Here is a 17,182-nt window from a genome sequence, read left to right on the forward strand (position 1 = left end):
AATGTGGGGTCAGCGTGGTCGACTCTTCATGCTTGAATATTGTACACAGATAAGATGCTTGGCCATGAACACTCTTCAAGAAAATATTCGAAGCCGATTAGCTTTTTGAGGAAGAATATTGCCAACTGATTCCCAAGCTTGATATGTAGCAACCTGTGAATATTAAACCTTGAAACAAGTAAATCCCAGGGGCGCCTGGGTGGCTCAGTCGGTTAAACGGCTGACTTTGGCTCAGGTCTTGATTTCGCGGTCCGTGAGTTCGAGCCCCGCGTCGGGCTCTGTGCTGACAGCTCAGAGCCTGGAGCCTGTTTCAGATTCTGTGTCTCCCTCTCTCTGACCCTTCCCCGTTCATGCTCTGTCTCTCTCTCAAAAATAAATAAACGTTAAAAAAAAAAAAAAAAACACAAGTAAATCCCGAAAAGATCCTTGAGCCCAGTTGGGAGCTGGTCATTCCCCATTCCACCTCAGACGAGTCCAGGAAGAGAGATGGACAGAGGAGCATCTCCCAGAGGGCAGAGAGAAGGGTGGTGGAAAGCACTAAATAAAGGAGTTCTCCCTGCTCACTAGGAAACTTCTTTCATTCTCAGGAAAGGGGAATTTTTGTTATTCCTACCCAGTTGGATTAGATGGTGTCTATGGACCTTGACTGCTGCGGGTACCTCGGTCTCTGCTTTCAAAAGGAGTTCTTCTTCCAGGCCAGGACTGCTTATCTACAACATTCTTATTACATGACAAAAATAGATTCAATTTATTTCATCTCTTTTCGAGTTTAGCAGATGAACATAAATCCCAATTTATACAGATGACAAGAAGTGAAATTAGACAAGTAGTCTATTGGTCATGAAGTTTCTAGTCAGTTGACAGAAACCCAGCTCCAAGCATAAAAGACAAATGAAAGCAATCAATCAGTGCACGTGACTGCAAAGTAGATATGCCCGTGGGTGGCTGGACCTGAGACCTGCATCTTCCTCTCAGCCCTGTCTCCCTCTAGACAGGTCCATTCTTAGATGGGCTATCTTCTCAAGTACCAAGAACTCCTGGCTTGCATCCTCCCAACTGAGTAACCCTAGAAGAAAGAGAACATTTCTCCATCAACAGTTATAGTAAAGGTCTTGGGACAGGTTTCTCAGTGACTCATTTTGTTCATAACCACCTGAGTCAATCATTGTGGCCAGGAAATGAGATTCACTGATTTTCAAGTCTGGGCTATCTTTTTGTCCCTGAACACACAAGAAGGATGATCGGCCTCAGCTTAATTCACATAGCCTGAGAGTGGGATAAGGGGCTGACTCTTTAGGGGAAATCAAGGTAGTGTCTGAAGAAGGATAAGTAGATGATGAGTTGTAAAAGCTGACAGATGTTCATGGTGCTCTACAGGTAAAAAGATGCCAGATCATGCAGGGTCTTTTAGCCATGTTAGATCATTCAACAGATTATCTCCTAAGATCCACTGGTTTACCAGGTCCTGCTGTAGCTACTGAAGATACAGCAATGAGCAGTACAGATTCTCTGCCCCTAAGGAACTTCCATTCTAGGTGAGAGAGACAGCCAGTGAACACGTAACCAAACAAAAAAGGCAGGTAGTGATAAGGCTGCAAAGGATATAGAATCAAGTAATCTAATGGGATATGACTGGTGTTGGCAGCAGAGGAAGGACCACACTAGGTAGCGTGGTTCAGGGGGGTGCGTTCTGAGGAGGTGACTAAGTTGAGAAAAGTCAGCGGTAGAGGAGTCAGCCCTAAAAGGATCTAGAGCAAATGCCCACAGGAGAGGGGTTTTCAGATGCAGAATCCCTGAAATGAGCATGAATGTGGCTCGCTGAAGAACAGAAATGATAGTGTGGTGGGAATCTTATGCACAAGACAAAAACTCATAGCAAAGTGAGGTCAGGGAGGTGGGCTGGGGTCAGATTATGCAGAACAGGGGCCAGGGTAAACTGGTTTTCTTCAACAGTGTAAAGCCACTGCATGATTTCAGACAGGGAGTAAAATTATTTGATCTATACTTTGGAAATTTCACTCTGCCCACTGAGTGGGTAGACTCTACAGGGCAAGAGTGAAGGTCTGGAGACAAATTAGGAAGCTATTTCTTTTTTTTTTTTTAATTTTTATTTATTTTTGAGACAGAGAGAGAGAGAGACAGAGCATGAGTGGGGGAGTGGCAGAGAGAGAGGGAGACACAGAATCCAAAGCAGGCTCCAGACTCTGTCTGCACAGAGCCTGACGTGGGGCTCAAACTCACAAACCTTGAGATCGTGACCTGAGCCGAAGTCAGACATTTGACTGAGCCACCCAGGTGCCCCAGGAAGCTATTTCATTAACTCAAGCTAGACATATTGGCATCTCAGACTAGGGTTGCTAAGGATTGTGACTTTTTCCTGAGGGCAGTGGGGAATTGGGATGTTTTAGCAGGGAATTATGTTTTCAGGGTTTTTTTTTGTGTTTTTTTTGGGGGGGGGGTTGTGTGTGTGTGCATGCATGCGCATGTGTGTATGTGTGTTACATCGGAGCTTTGGCTGTACTCCATGGAATAGAAATTACAGCAGAGACCAGGAAGAAAGCAAGAAAGTAGCAGCCATTTGACCCCAAGCTTCTCCAGGACATTTGCTCTCCTTCCCACCTTCTAGGCTGAGGTATGTGGAAGGAGGGCATTGTCTTTTCCTCAAGACCTCGCTAAGGAAATCAGACTTGGGGGGAGGGTAGAGACCCCCAAATGGTATCCTGGACAAACTTAGCCAGAAAAGTTAGGAGAAAGAGCCTTTCTTCTCTCATCTTAAACTGGTTTTGGGGACAGAGGCTTACCTCTATAGAAGCACCAAACATTGTAACTTGGTTGACATCTGACAGAATTGGTGGAGAGTATGGGCTTGGAGTCTGTTGAAACCTGGATTCAAGTCCTAATTGCATTACTTGCTCTATGACCTTGAGAAAACTACCGAATCCTCTGTGGCCACTCTTTCCTTGTAAATACAATGATAGGACCTGTGTCTTTGGTCCATGTGATCTCCTTATTATATAATAAGGATTATATATGACATTACACATAAAGGCTTAATACAGTGCCTGGCATATATGAAGTGCTCAATAAATATCAGCTGTAGCTATAAATAAAGCGATGATGCCAAAGAAGCCCGTCCTCTTAACGAGATTAGTTTTAATCTGCCACCTTCAGAATAACAAACGGGTGACTATTACATGGTTAATCACTTTCCATGAGAATTCTGTGCTAGGAAAGCAAAATGACCCAAGAGGCACTTAGAGATTCAAAAGGTGTCTTTATTGAGAGGTAGGATTAACACCTCAATAGATAACTAAGAGGCATAACATCCTTTTGGATACCTTCCTAAAATCAGTGGAACAGGATGTGGTTTAGGACTTTTCCTATGGCTTGGAATGTTGGCCAAAGCCCTAAGGCTAAAAACAACAAGCACGAAATAGTCCCACATCTGGAGCCACAGAGCTGCCAAGCAACTCCCCCAGGGTCTTGAAGAGATGGCCAGATAGGTTCTGCAGCTCTGCCTCTGATAACTCCCATCTAGACTCTACGGACTGAAGAGTAGGACTCAATGAGGTAGGGGAAATAAGAGGGCCTGGGGGAGAAAGGTGCTTTGGTTCTTTTTGTCCCAACCCCATGGTGGAGGAGGGGATGGTTCTTACCCACCAAACCAGTCAACTCATTAGAGAGATTATGGATACGCCAGAGGGGAGGCTGAAACCTCATTCCCTGGCCAGTGCTTGCTGAGCTGTGGATGCTCTAGGCTGGCACCTGAAACTAAGTGTGGGCTGGAGCAGAGCCCCAGGAGGGAGCACATGAGACAGACTGACAAGTGTCACCCATGAACGCGTGAACATAGAGAGGTGCCTGGTTCCTGCCTGGAGAGTGGCGAAGGCAAGAGGCTGGCTGGAGCAGCTCTTCCATTATAGGGTGAGGAGAGAGGGCACCAGAAAGGCAGTCTGGACTATCAGGGTGTCGTGAGGCAACGATGCACTGAGTGCCGCACAGGTACTGAAGAAAATCAGTGAGCTCAAACTCTCTTCATAGGACCATTCACACAAGAGATCAGCATTCGGGAGAGCAGCACTTGAGATCAGCAGCTACAAGACACCCGCTTGTGGCACCGTCTAAGTAAGGCGACTCTTGACTCTTGCCCTCTGCCTACCACTCCTTCCCCATCCTCAGCCCCAGAGGAGGAGGAGGAGGAGCAGAGAAGGACCTCCTAGCCTCCTCTCCCACTGCGGAGGCCCAGCACTGGCAGCCAGGCTGGACCTGGAGAGAGAGAAAGGCTTTGGATTGAGTGCGAGGTTGGGGTTTTGACTTTGATGGAACTGGACCTAAAAACCCTTTCATTATGCAAAAATTCCAAATATGCATAAAGGCAGGGAGGAAAGTATAATGAATGAAGGCCCCTGTGTTACGTGCCACACGCGACAGCAGTTACTGGCATATGGCCCAACTTGTCTCATCTCTATGTCCCATCACTGTCCCTCCTCACTGAATTATTTTGAAGAAGGCCCCAGATGTCATATTGTTTCTGGGTTGGGCTTTTGACTGCCTACGAATGAGTCCTAATTACAAAACTCAGGTTCTTCACATTGAGAGTGACCAGGAGCCCCTGGGTTCCGTCTGTTGCTTCCTTTTATGTTCTAGAACATAAAGAACATAAAGTTCCATGGATGCAGAGACTTTTTCCTTTTTACTCACTGCTCTATCCCCATACTTAAAAAAATATTTTTTAATGTTTATTTTTTAGAGAGAGAGAGAGAGAGACAGAGAGTGTGAGTGGGGGAGGGGCAGAGAGAGAGGAGGACAGAGGATCCGAAGTAGGCTCTGCACTGTCAGCACACAGCCTGACGTGGGACTCAAACTCATGAACTGTGAGATCATGACCTGAGCTGAAGTCCAGTGCTCAACCGACTGAGCCATCCAGGAGCCCCAAGCCCCCTGGTTTAGAACCAGAGACATGGAAGTATGGATTCAACTTCTGTCAATTTGCCCAAATGTATGATCTCATTCATGAAACCAAGTGGGCCCACGGCCATTCTTTGGCTAATTTTTCAGTTTTCCCCACTGTGTTGTATTGCACTCAGATCTTTTGAATCTTCTTTTGGAATCAATTTTTTGGCCATCTATATTTTCCTATAATATAACCTAGTTCATCAAAATTTTCTAATTTCCTAGTCTGTATGTAGTTATGCATAATATTTTCTTGCATGTTTCATTTATTTTCCTTAGTGGTAATTCTGATTCATCTTATTCTTTTTTTTTTTTTCTTGATTTCTCTTGTTCTTAATGGTTCCTTGTCTCCCTTCTTCTTGATCAGATTAATTTAAGATTTCCTTTTTTCCTTATTGACCCCCAACACCCACCAAAGATCCACTTTTGAATTTTGTCTCATCCATATCATATTGGGTGTAAGTATTTTAAAGTTTCAAATATATGGATGGCAGCCTTCCATAATTGTTGACAGAGAGATAGCTTTACCTCTCTTTAAAAAATAGGTAAATCTGTATATAACTATATATACTATGTATACATACATATGTGTATACACATACATACATATATGTTTTTATGTATAAACTTATATATACATACGTATCTATTTTTTTAAATGATTTTTTAAAAGTAGGCTTAATGCCCAGCGCAGAACCCAATATGGGACTTGAACTACGACCCTGAGATCAAGACCTGAGCTGAGATCAAGAGTCAGACACTTAACTGACTGAGCTACCCAAGCATCCCCATACACATCAATTAAAAAAAAAGGGGGGGGTATTGGGGCACCTGGGTGGCTGAGTAGGTTAAGCATCCAACTTTGGCTCAGGTCACAATCTCATGGTTTGTGCGTTCAAGCCCTGAGTTGGCCTCTGTGCTGACAGTTTAGAGCCTGGAGCCTGCTTCAGATTCTGTGTCTCCCTCTCTCTCTGCCCCTCCCCCACTTGCTCTCTCTATCTCTCTCTCTCTCTCTCTCAAAAATAAACATTAAAAAATTAAATAAAATAATAAAATAAAAATAAAAAATGGGTATCTGGGAGGTAGGAGGACCAGATAGATATTAGATACGTGATCAAGTGATCAAGTTTCCTTTGTCCCCAGAAGTCTAGATTGTTTATTAGTCTCAATTAACTTTTAAATTACTTTATACTCTTTAATCAATCCGGAATTTACACTGATGTATAGTGTGAGATGAAAATTTAATTTTGCTTTATTTATTCCTCCCCCCCAAATATTAATCAACTGTCCCACTGTCATTTATTGAATATTTTTCTTTCTTGCCTTTGTGTGGCTGCTTTTATTATCTAATAAAGTCAGGTACATGAAAGATTATCTCAGCGCCATCTGCTCTATTCCATTGATCTATGTTTCAGTACTTACACACACTATGCTCTTTTCATCTTTGAAACTTTATAGTCCATTTTAGTATCTGTATTCAGTGTGTCCCTTAATTATGTTTCACTTTCAAGTCTTTTGGCCATTTACTTACCTGGTTGAATTTTAGAGTTATTTTGTCAAATTCTCTTCCTCCCCACCAAAGGAAAAGAAGTACAACAAATAAAAATTAGGAGTATGGGGATATTTGTTAGGATTGCATCAAACCTATGTATTTGTTTAGGAAGAACTGACATTATGAAATAATTATTCTTTAATTCCATTCTTCTGATCTTGTTTCAAATTCCCTGGATGATTTTTCTTCACATATGTTGCTTCTTGTTCTTTTTATCCTCATTTTAAAAGGGAAGAAATTGGGGCGCCTGGGTGGTTCGGTTGGTTAAACATTTGACTTGGGCTCATCTCAGGTCATGATCTCGTGGTTCCTGAGTTTCAGCCCTGCTTTGGGATCCCTGCAGAGTCTGTGCATAATCTGCTTCGGATCCACTGTCTCCCTCTGTCTCTGCCCCTCCCTCACTCTCTCTCTCAAAAAAAAAATTAAAAATTAAAAAAAAAAAGATACAAGGGAAGAAATTGAGTGTTGCCTGAGATTACACGGCTAGTACGCAGTAGAGGCTGGATTTGAACCCACATCCATCTGATGGGGGAGCCTGCCCTCTTAATAATCACTATGCTCCTTTATTTAAGATTATATTATACTAGGAAAGAATGCTAATGACTGTTTTCCGGAGAAGTATCAATTTCATCAAGATTTTCTAGTGTTCCAGCATGAATTGCACATTGCACTTTTAATTAATAATTTTTTTAATTAATTAATGGAAACTATTGTGGCTACCCTCTCCTTCCCATGCCCCTGGCCCACTCTCTCATCCTGAATTCAGAACCTTATGATTTAGGCTTTTCCACACGCGGGTTCGTCAAGCCCCTGTTGCGTGAGTCGAGAGAATTCTCGCTCAGGATAGAGTGCTCTGGTCAGGCCAAGCAGTTCAAGTCTCGGATCCCAAGGGTCTGATGTTCAGTTCAAGTTCAGGGTTACAAGGTCCAACTGTATGTGCCCTTTGGCCAACACTGAGTAGTTTCCTGGCCTACGTGTCGCCCCCTCAGGTGGGTCCATGGAACAGCCAGAAATGCCACTTTTTTAGAAGTTAACCAGATCCTGTCACTACCCAATGAAAAAGCAAAAACTTCCACATTTCCCATGTTTCTTAGAACAGACCTATGTTCTATTTACCTTGGTCAACAGGGCCGTGTGAAGTCTGGCCTCACCTCCCTCTTTGTCTTCATCTCGCACCCTGTTTTCTTTCGTTCACTTTGAGGCTGGTGTCTTTATTTTGCTTCTTGAATGTGCCAGGTCCTTCGCCCAACCCTGGCTCCCCTCTGGGTGTTTCTGCTGCCCGGGATGCACATCCCACAAAGGCCACTTCCTCGGAGGGGATTGAAGGCAGCTCTTTGGCTACTACCAGCCTCACTGCTCTTCCCAGCAAGGCTCACACAGCAATGCTGTTATTTATTGACTTGCTTGCTTGTCTGTTTCCTTACCACCCGCCTGCCGCCCTGGAGTCCGCATGCACGAAGTCTTCTCCGCAGTGTCTCCAGAGTCCGGCACAGTGTGGGGCACATGGTAGGAGCTCAATTCATACACGTTGGACCGGGAATCCACGACAACCTGGTCTTGTGGCATCCTAGCTGTGCGCCTCTGGACAACTTAACTCCTTGAGTACAGTTCTGAACCTGAAAGACTGACAATACCATGGGGATGTTTTGGGAAAGAAAGAAAGAAAGAAAGAAAGAAAGAAAGAAAGAAAGAAAGAAAGAAAGAAAGAAAGAAAGAAAGAAAGAAAGAAAGAAAGAAGAAAGGAGAAAGAAAGGAAAGAAGAAAGGAAGAAAGAAGGAAAGAAAGAAAGAAAGATGAAGCCCTTAACTCTCCATGTGGCACACACAAAGCTCTCAAGAAACACTAGCACAAATCACCACCCCCCCACCATCATCATCATCACAATTAATTAATAAAAGCGCTGTGAAAGAAGCAGGCAGAGAGCGGCCCAGACGAGATTTTGTAGGATTGGAATCTATTCAGTTTGGAGCAAAATCATACAAGTCAAACAGCTCATTGCTATTTTATTTATTTATTTTTTGCCAGGGCCCAAAGACTCATAATTTTTTACAGGAACTAATTCACCCTAACTGTTGCTCACACCAGCCGTTTATTATTACCTCTCACGGTTCTGGGAACTGACCTGGGACCAGCTGTGTGGTGCCGTTCAGAGTCCTTTCCTGGTTGCAGTTAGTTGGTGGCTGGGGCTCGATTCATCCCAGGGGCTTCCCCACTCACGTGTCGATGCTGGCCGTGGGCTGGGACCTCAGCAGGATTCTTTGAGGGAGCACCCACACGTGGCCTCTGCATGGCCGGGCTTCCTGACAGCATGGCAGGTGGGGCCCAAGAGCGGGCATCCCAGGACATGAAGCCAGGTGGACACTCTGTAGCTTTTTCTAACCTAGCCTTGGGAATCACAAGGCATTACTTCTGCCACATTCTATTTGTGAGAAGCAGCCCAAACTCAAAGGGAGGGGGTTAGTCTCTACCTTTGGGTGGGTGATGAGTCAAATAATTTGTGGACATGGTTAAGACCACCAAACTAGCCATAATGAGAGAAAACTGGGGTATGGATCAGATGATTCTTTTTCTCTTTTAATTTTTATTTTAGAGAGAGAGAGAGAGAGCATGTGTACAAGAGCAATGGAGAGGGGTAGCGGGAGAGAGAGAATCTGAAGCAGGCTCCACACTTAGTGCAGAGCCTGATGTGGAGCTTGATCCCATGACTCTGGAAGCATGACCTGAGCCAAAATCAAGAGTCGGTCACTCAACCCACTAAGCCACCCAGGCGCCTTGATTCTTTAATCATCAGCAGAAATAAATACAGTTGTCAAGTGGCTCCAAACATTCACGTCAGCTCTCTCTCCCGGTAGGCATTATGGTTATTATGTTGGAGCGCTAGGTTTGTACCCACCGAGGTTCAAATTCTGGCTCTGCCACCATTAGCCTGGAGACTCTAGGCGAGTTTGCTGGCCTCTCCAGGAAGCGGATGTGATAACAGCAGAAGCACAACGAGCATCGGCCACACGGGAGATTCACTATCTCTACTGTCACAGGCACTCCAACCGGGCAGAGGCACACTCCTTCCAGAGCAGGGGACAAGCGTGAGGGTCCCTTTGCCCTCAGCCAGGTCCCTTGGGGACTTGAATTCCACGCTTCTTACCGTTCATGCGGCTCTCAAGTGAGCCCCTCTAAAGGCTGGGTTCCAGGTGCTGGGGTGGGTGGTCATGGCAACAGCCCCGTCGCAGCCGGCGCGTGGCCAGGGACTCAGATTTGCCAGTGTGGGCGCAAACACTCTCTCCCCAGAAAAGCTGCTTGAAGGCATAGACTAGGGGAAGGGAAGGTTAAAAATAAAGAGTGGTCATGTTCGGTTTTGAAATTAAGGAAAGCCTGGACTCAAAGGCCCTTTGATTCTCTTGCTTTGGGAGAGGCAGGCTGTTGATGGAGGCATCATGGAGCTTCCTTCCCTAGAGCTTTTATCCGTGGGAACATGTCGAACCGAACGACTGCACTTCCTGGCTCACAGCTGGGGTCTCCTCTGGAACATTCATGTTTCAGTTGCTTTTCAAGGTTTGTGAACTGGCAGCCCTCGTCCTCAATTTGTTTGAGAGATTTTGAATTTTCAAGCTTGAATGTTGTCGCAGCGGGCACTTACTCTCCAGTTGTTCCCTACCCTCCCTGTTATCTGTGTCCAGACAGCTCGTTTACATCTAATGTTTTCTTGGCTCCAACAGTCATCCAAGTTTGGTTTTGATCCTGCTTCCTTTGGCTTTCATTTTCCTGCTCTCCCAATGCCAGTAAAACATACCTGTATGAAGTGCCCATGGCGTTGCCAGAATTGTGCTCGGTACTAATCAGCTATAACCTCAGTTACTATCCTGGAAACCCTGCCACGGAGGTGATCTCCACTCCACGGAGAAAGCAGCCAAGAATCAGAGGGGTTCGTCGATTTACCCAAAATGACAAGGTTTATAAAAGTGACAAGACTGGTGTTTGAATCTAGATGGTAGCAGTCAGGCGTTTTTAGTTGTAAGTGACAAAGAAATCCACTTCAAATGGGCTTAATTTAAGAAAAAAAATAATGTGATTGATTGTCTCTAATAGTGTATGTCTGGGTCCAGGGGCTCAAACTCGATCTCCCAGTTCTGGTTTCCTCTATCCGGCATCATTTTCAGACCAGCCCTATCCTTGTGACAAGACGGCCTCTAGCAATCTCCTAGCCAACAGCCTACCCTCTCACCAACCCTAGTAAAAAAAAAAAAAAGAAAAAAGAAAAAAAAAGAAAAAAAAAAGAGCTTTTTTTCCCCTCCAGTAGGCTTTTTTTTTTTTTTTTTTTTTTTAAACACCCAGGACACGATGACTCTGGTAAGAATCAAATCCCATAATCATCTCAGAACTGATCTTGAGGCCAGAGGTATACAGTGGACTTAGGTCACATCTTCATGCTTGAAGCCTCGGTGGGTTAGCCCCACCTGAACCGAAGTGACGGAAAATGAGGGATGCACTGTATCGCAAGGAATATTGGTGTGCTCTTTTTTTCCAGAAGGGAAAAATGTCCAGTACCTATGCTAGCAAAGACGTTTATGGACTTTCTCATAGGCCTCAGAGGTATTGAGAACCTTCCACTAAGAGTGAATATGTAAGCACATTAGGGACTAGATGGATCTGTGCCTATAATCTTAGCATCTAGAAGGTGACTTTATAATATGAGCTTATAGAGGACACCTATTGTTGGCATCTCCTAGAACCCATTCCCCTCACTCTTTTAAAAATTAAAAGACCATTTTCTTCTGGAAAACCACCTATCTCCCATGTAATCCAAGGAGACTGCCTCTTATCTCCACACTGCTCCAAGGGCAAACATGTGACCCAGGCTTGAAAAATCTGATATTTATCTCCCTGGTGAGGATAATTGAATTAGAGATGGATATTCAAACCAAGCCAGAAAAACTCCATCCTAACACTTTCATGGGGACCATTGGAAAAAAAGAAATTCTCCTTCCACTCGTATTGCTAAGCTCTGGGGATAGTGACTGGAGCTTCCAGGGGCAACCAAGAAAATGAACTACGGAGAAAATTAGATGAAGGTAGAGAGGGACAGCTTTCATTGTATGAGTCCCTGGATCCGTTTGAACCTGAAGCCAGACAACCCAAGGCTTATTTGGTTACCGAAACAAAGAGATCATGTCTCTCTTTTTTTCTTTTAATGACTCCACTGTGAGGTGGTTTTTGCCACTTGTAAACCTAAAAGCACATACAAGTGCAATCCCCAGGCAGGAATTGCCCTCCAGGAGGGAACAAGGCGGAAGGACACTCTTCACATTTAGCCAGAGGGAAAGGGAGGGCAGATGGTCCTCTTGTTTTAGGCTGTGGGGTGTCTGAGGGCTGGGGCTCATCCCTAGTGAGGCTCTGTCCTAAACCTTGACCCCTTAGGCACTGCCCGGCTCTGTGGACTTCTTTTTGGAAATTCCCTGGAAGTTATTCCATGGCTGATTAGCAATAGTGATACTAATACTGTTTCCATTGATTTCATCTTTTTCAGCAGAAGTTGTTCTGGAAGAAACAAACTCCTGAACATTTAACGTGGGGCTTAAGCATGCAGGCAGTAGGGTCTGAAAGATCTGCATTCAAGCCCTCATTTGATCACTTACCAGCTGTTTGACCTTATTCAAGTTCCTTGGAACCTCCAGATTCTGCTTTATCGTCCGTCCATGAAAATGGGTCGAATGATAACATCCAGCTCCTGCAGTTTATATGAGGCTAATGTGGACTTAGCCTTGGTGAGAACCTAGTGAAAACTCAATAAAAGCTAGTTGTTGTCATCATTATGAAGCAAACTGCATTTCCCCCAAAATGTTCAGTTTTGTGAGTAGTTCAATTAGAAATCTCTCCCTTTGAGGGGCACCTGGATGGCTCAGTTGGTTAAGCATCTGACTCCTGATTTCAGCTCAGGTCATGATCTCATGGTTCATGGGATTGAGCCCCAAGTTGGGTTCTGTGCTGCAAGTGTGGACTCTCTCTTCCTCTCTCTCTGCTCCTCCCCCCTCTCAGAATAAATAAATAAACACTAAAAAAAAGAGAGAAGTCTCTCCCATTCTCTGTCCTTTCTTGCGCATGGGCATTTTGGTAGTGGATGTAACTAGAGGTGATGGATATTATCGAAGATTTATGAATAGAGTGCAGTTAAGACTTAGACTTAGGAACCTATCCTCTTTTGTGGCTGGGTGGACTTGGACAAAAGGCTCCATCTCTTTGTGACTCAGTTTCCACATAAAATGGGGATGATGGAAATTAGTATCTGTCTCTTTGGAATTAAGTAAATTAATATTTGTAGAGTGTTTAGAGGAGCGACTGGAACATGGTACATGCTCTATGAAGGCTGGCCATCAACTATGCATTTAATGTGGTGCCACATCAAATGGAAACATGGCTCAGTGGCCAAGCACTGACTTCTGGTAGACACCAGCAACTCTGGGAACGTGCTAAGGCTTTGCTGAGTTCCCATTGCTTGGGTCCTCCTGCGGTCTTGCTAATCTCAACATCCCTCAGCAATGCACATTTTGGTGACAGCTCTGGCCATGCCGACATTGTGTGTGGGCTTTAGAAAAATTTTATGTGATTCATCACAAAATTTTTTTTTAATGTTTATTTATTTTGAGAGAGATAGAGGGAGTGAGCAGGGGAGGGGCAGAGAGAGAGGGAGAGAGAGAACCCCAAGCAGGCTCTGCGGCTGTCGGCGCGGATCCCGACGTGGGGCTCGATCCCACGAACTGTGAGATCATGACCTGAGTCAAAACCAAGAGTTGGACGTTTAACCGACTGAGCCACCCAGGTGCCCCTCATCACAATTCTTTTTTCTTTTTTTCCCTCATCACAAATTTTTAAAGGCAGCCCGCATTCAAAATCCGGCTCTACCACCTGCTGTCTTATCTAGGGCAAGTTCCTTAACCTCTGAGCTTTCAGCTTCCTCCTCTGTAAAATGGCAAAACTAATAGTCCCTACCTTGTAGGGTTGTTGTGAGGGTCAAGTGAGTTATTACGGTAAAGCCCCAGGATAGCGCTTGACACGCTGTAAATGTTAAATTACTATAGTATTTACATTACTATAATATGTTATTATAATAGCGTCCAGTTAATGAGTTCTGCAAATAAAAGGCCCCCCAAATACCCTCATCATTCTTTTAAAAGGGCTGAAAATATGTGCCCATTGATCTTGTACATTAGAGGTTTCAAGCTTGTGGCCTGCTTGAAATAAGTATCGAATGGGCATATTTTATCTACATAGCCTAGAGGTTCAAAAAATTAGAATTCGTGGCCCATATTTTAAAATCAGGATGTTTTAAAAAATAAAAAAATAAAAATAAAATCAGGGTGTTTTACATAAAAATCCAGACTTCCAGCTTTTCTGGAGGAATGGGAAAATATGGCATTACTGGCCTGTATTCCCGCACATTGTCTCTGGGAGAGGACACCACAGTGGTTGCTCACATCAGACAGGACAAAGTACTCTTCCGGTCAAGAACTCTTGGCTCACAACACTTGTGATTTTCCCCCCTGGAATGCTTCATGCACTTGGCTTATCTGCCTGGCTCCTGTAATAAGGAAAATAATAGCTAACACATATACAAAACATACCATATTTCAGGCACTGTCTTATTTGATCACCACAACAATCCTAAGGGAGAAGTATTAGTGTTGTCCCTCACCTTAAGGATGGGAAGTCATGGCTAAGGAAGTTCCCAAGGTTATGAGCTCACCATTTCACTTTTCTCTAGAATAACCCCTTTATTCTAACCTAGGTAAAGTTTTCTGCAGTTGTATCAGTGAGATGGGAACATGGTCCAAGAGTGTCGATATTCAGTTGTCATGGTCATGTTGGCCAAGAGGGCTTAGTCATGGATGTCTAAGGTCATAACTTAGGGAATTAACTGCCTAATTTCCCCATTGCCCTCAACGTCACCAGACTCATCTCTGATACCCGAGGACAGTCCTACTCAGAATAGAAGCTCCTATCAGAAACCATTGCACTTGAAGTGAGTGTGACCTCCCAACTCAGCCCTGTGCTGTAGGGCATGGAGGAACAAAGCTACCCACAGAAGTTGGTCCATTCTGCTCATCTTTGACAACCCTTCCTAGATGGCTGTACTCACTTCCCAAATGTGCCTAGAATCAAATGAAGATGACACACCCCTATGCTGAATGCATTACCCACCTTTCTTTTTTAAACCTGTGTCTTTTTTTTTTTAAATGTTAACTTACTTATTTTGAGAGAGAGAGAGAAAGAGAGAGAGAGAGGAGGGAGAGCATGAGCAGGGCAGGGAGAGAGAGAGAGAGAGAGAGAGAGAGAGAGAGAGAGAGAGAGAGAGAGAATCCTAAGCAGGCTCCATGCTGTCAGCACAGAACCCGATGCAGGGCTTGAACTCATGAACCGTGAGATCATGACCTGAGCTGAAATCAAGAATCGGATGCTTAACTGACTCAGCCACCCAGGTGTCCCCTGTGTCCCTTTTTGATAAACATAAAAATCTCACCAAGGCCAGGAGGTATCCATAGGCCTTCATCCCAGAGCCTGTGATTCTCGATTGAGAAATTTCTCCATTTCCTACACCGTCCTTTCAGCAAGACTTGGTCTGGCTTTTCTTCCTGAAATCTGTATTATAGAAACAAGACACCTTATTTCCCTTTTCTGGTCCTACAATTATGTAATAACATTTGAAGATGTTGTTTCAAAATACGACTCACCCTTTCTTCCAAACCCTGGAGAATCACTGATCTCTGAGTGATTCTCCTGGATATTTAAGAGGATATCTTTACCCAAATGGTAGCTTTGGAGATAATGCCTGACAACTGCTATCAAATGCTTAACATTTGAAAATAAATTCACAAAACACAGAAGATGAACAGATGGTCTGTGAGTTTTGTCCATTCTCTGTAGCTTTCCACCACTCTCTGCTGCATCAGACATAAAGGAGTTGGAGCCAGCCCCAGGTGGGTGTACTTTGAGGGGGAGGTGAGCGGTCCCCGGGCCTGAACCATACAGAGCAACAGCTGTTTTCAGGGGCCCTGCACGAGGGCTACGCCCACAGAGGTGGGGGGTCCTTGCTCCTGGTTCCTGCTGGTGGGGACAGCGCGAATGGGGAAGGGGCTTAAAGTCATCCGGGTCCTCTGGCTGCTAGGGCGGCCTTCTTAGTTTCTTTTCATCTTGTTCCCCGGACAATTAGCAGTGAGATTTCACCCCTGCCTGTGCTTGCCTGGGGCGCCCCACATTGGAAGGTGTGCTTCCAGAATCCAGTTTGGTCGATTTACTGGCATCTGGGTCAGACTGTAGGCTACAATCTTGTCCACGCTAGGTGTATCAATTTCTTGGGGTTGCTGTAGATGACAGATGACTACAACCTGGATGGCTTAAAACGGTAGAAATTTATCCCGATAGAATTATCCTCTTAAAACAATAGAGATAGGCAGTTCTGGAGGCCAGAAGGCTAAAATCAAGCCGTGGGTAGGGCTGCGCCCTCTCTGGAAGCTCAAAGGCTCAAAGGGAGACTCTGCTCCTCACCCCTTCCAGCTGCTGGCAGCTGTCAGTATTCCTTGGCTTGTGGCCGCATCTGCACCCCAGCTCCCCCTTTGTGTGCCTGTGTTGGCTCCCTTTGCCTCTCTCTGATAAAGATAGCAGTGATGGTGTTGTGGCCCACGCTGGTAACACAGGGTAACCTCTTCATCTGAAGATCCTCAGTGTACTCACACCTGCAAAGACCCTTTTCCCCAAGGGTAAAAGCTAGAAAAGGTGACCTTTACAAAGTCCAGGGTTAGGACTGGAAATCTCAGGGCGGTCATTCTTTGACTTACTACATCAGACCAGAGCCTTAGTCTTATCCTTCTTCTCCTCCATTCCAGTCCTGGCCTCTTCCTTTCAGAACAGGCATACAGACCCTGGCGGTTCCTACAAAGTCTGATCCTGGGATGGCTGAAAAAGCACCCTACTGGGAATCAGTAGAACCAGTTTGGTTGGATAGCCGGAGCATCAATCACTTTTTCCTCTTATCTCTTCAGGGATGGCAGTCAAGGTCAAGTGCACCTCTGCTTGCTCACTGCTCTATTGGAATGGTCTCTGTTGATCTTCCTTCTCTTCCCCCAACTCGTGCACTCGTGTTCTCTAAGGTAGATCAGATGTTATCCCTTTGTTGAGAGTCTCTGTAGAAAGACAGAATAAGGGCCCTTCAGAGATGTCCATGTTCCAATCCCTCAGACCTGTGAGCACGTTCCCTCACATGGCAAAAGGGACTTTGAGGATGTGTTAAGCATTGTGAGTTGGGAATATTCTCCTGGGTTATCCAGGTGGGTCCAAAGTAATCACACTGGGGACAGTCACAGACAGAAAAGGAGACATGACAACACACACAGAGGTTGGAGTGATGTGTTTTTTGTTTTTAATGTTTATTTATTTTTGAGAGAGACAGAGACAGAGCACGAGTGGGGGAGGGGCAGAGAGAGAGAGAGAGAGAGAGACAGAATCCAAAGCAGGCTCTAGGCTCTGAGTTGTCAGCACAGAGCCCGATGCAGGGCTTAAACTCACGAACCACAAGATCATGACCTAAGCTGAAGTCAGATGCTCAACTGACTGAGCCACCTAGGCGCCCTGGAGTGATGTGTTTTGAAGGTGACAAGAGGCCATAAGCTAAGGAAATGCAGTAGCCTCTAG

General features: G+C 44.9%; 2 long non-coding RNA genes across 3 annotated transcripts; both read right to left on the reverse strand.

Annotated features, from left to right (window-relative positions):
• Positions 1-422: 422 nt before the first annotated feature.
• On the reverse strand, positions 423-12,445 carry LOC122210024. 2 transcript variants are annotated; one of them, XR_006197876.1, is made up of 4 exons: positions 12,136-12,445; positions 9,648-9,812; positions 7,622-8,129; positions 423-1,066 (listed from the first exon to the last, which is right to left on the reverse strand). It is a non-coding gene; the product is annotated as an uncharacterized LOC122210024 (long non-coding RNA). The 2 variants fall into 2 exon arrangements; XR_006197875.1 differs by lacking the exon at positions 423-1,066 and having other exon boundaries at positions 6,978-8,129.
• Positions 12,446-13,298: 853 nt separating this feature from the next.
• LOC122209773 lies at positions 13,299-16,916 on the reverse strand. The gene is made up of 3 exons (XR_006197745.1): positions 15,226-16,916; positions 15,015-15,133; positions 13,299-14,075 (listed from the first exon to the last, which is right to left on the reverse strand). It is a non-coding gene; the product is annotated as an uncharacterized LOC122209773 (long non-coding RNA).
• Between the last annotated feature and the right edge of the window lie 266 nt (positions 16,917-17,182).

The sequence above is a fragment of the Panthera leo genome, chromosome E3, assembly GCF_018350215.1.
Source record: "Panthera leo isolate Ple1 chromosome E3, P.leo_Ple1_pat1.1, whole genome shotgun sequence".
NCBI classification, from domain to species: domain Eukaryota; kingdom Metazoa; phylum Chordata; class Mammalia; order Carnivora; family Felidae; genus Panthera; species Panthera leo.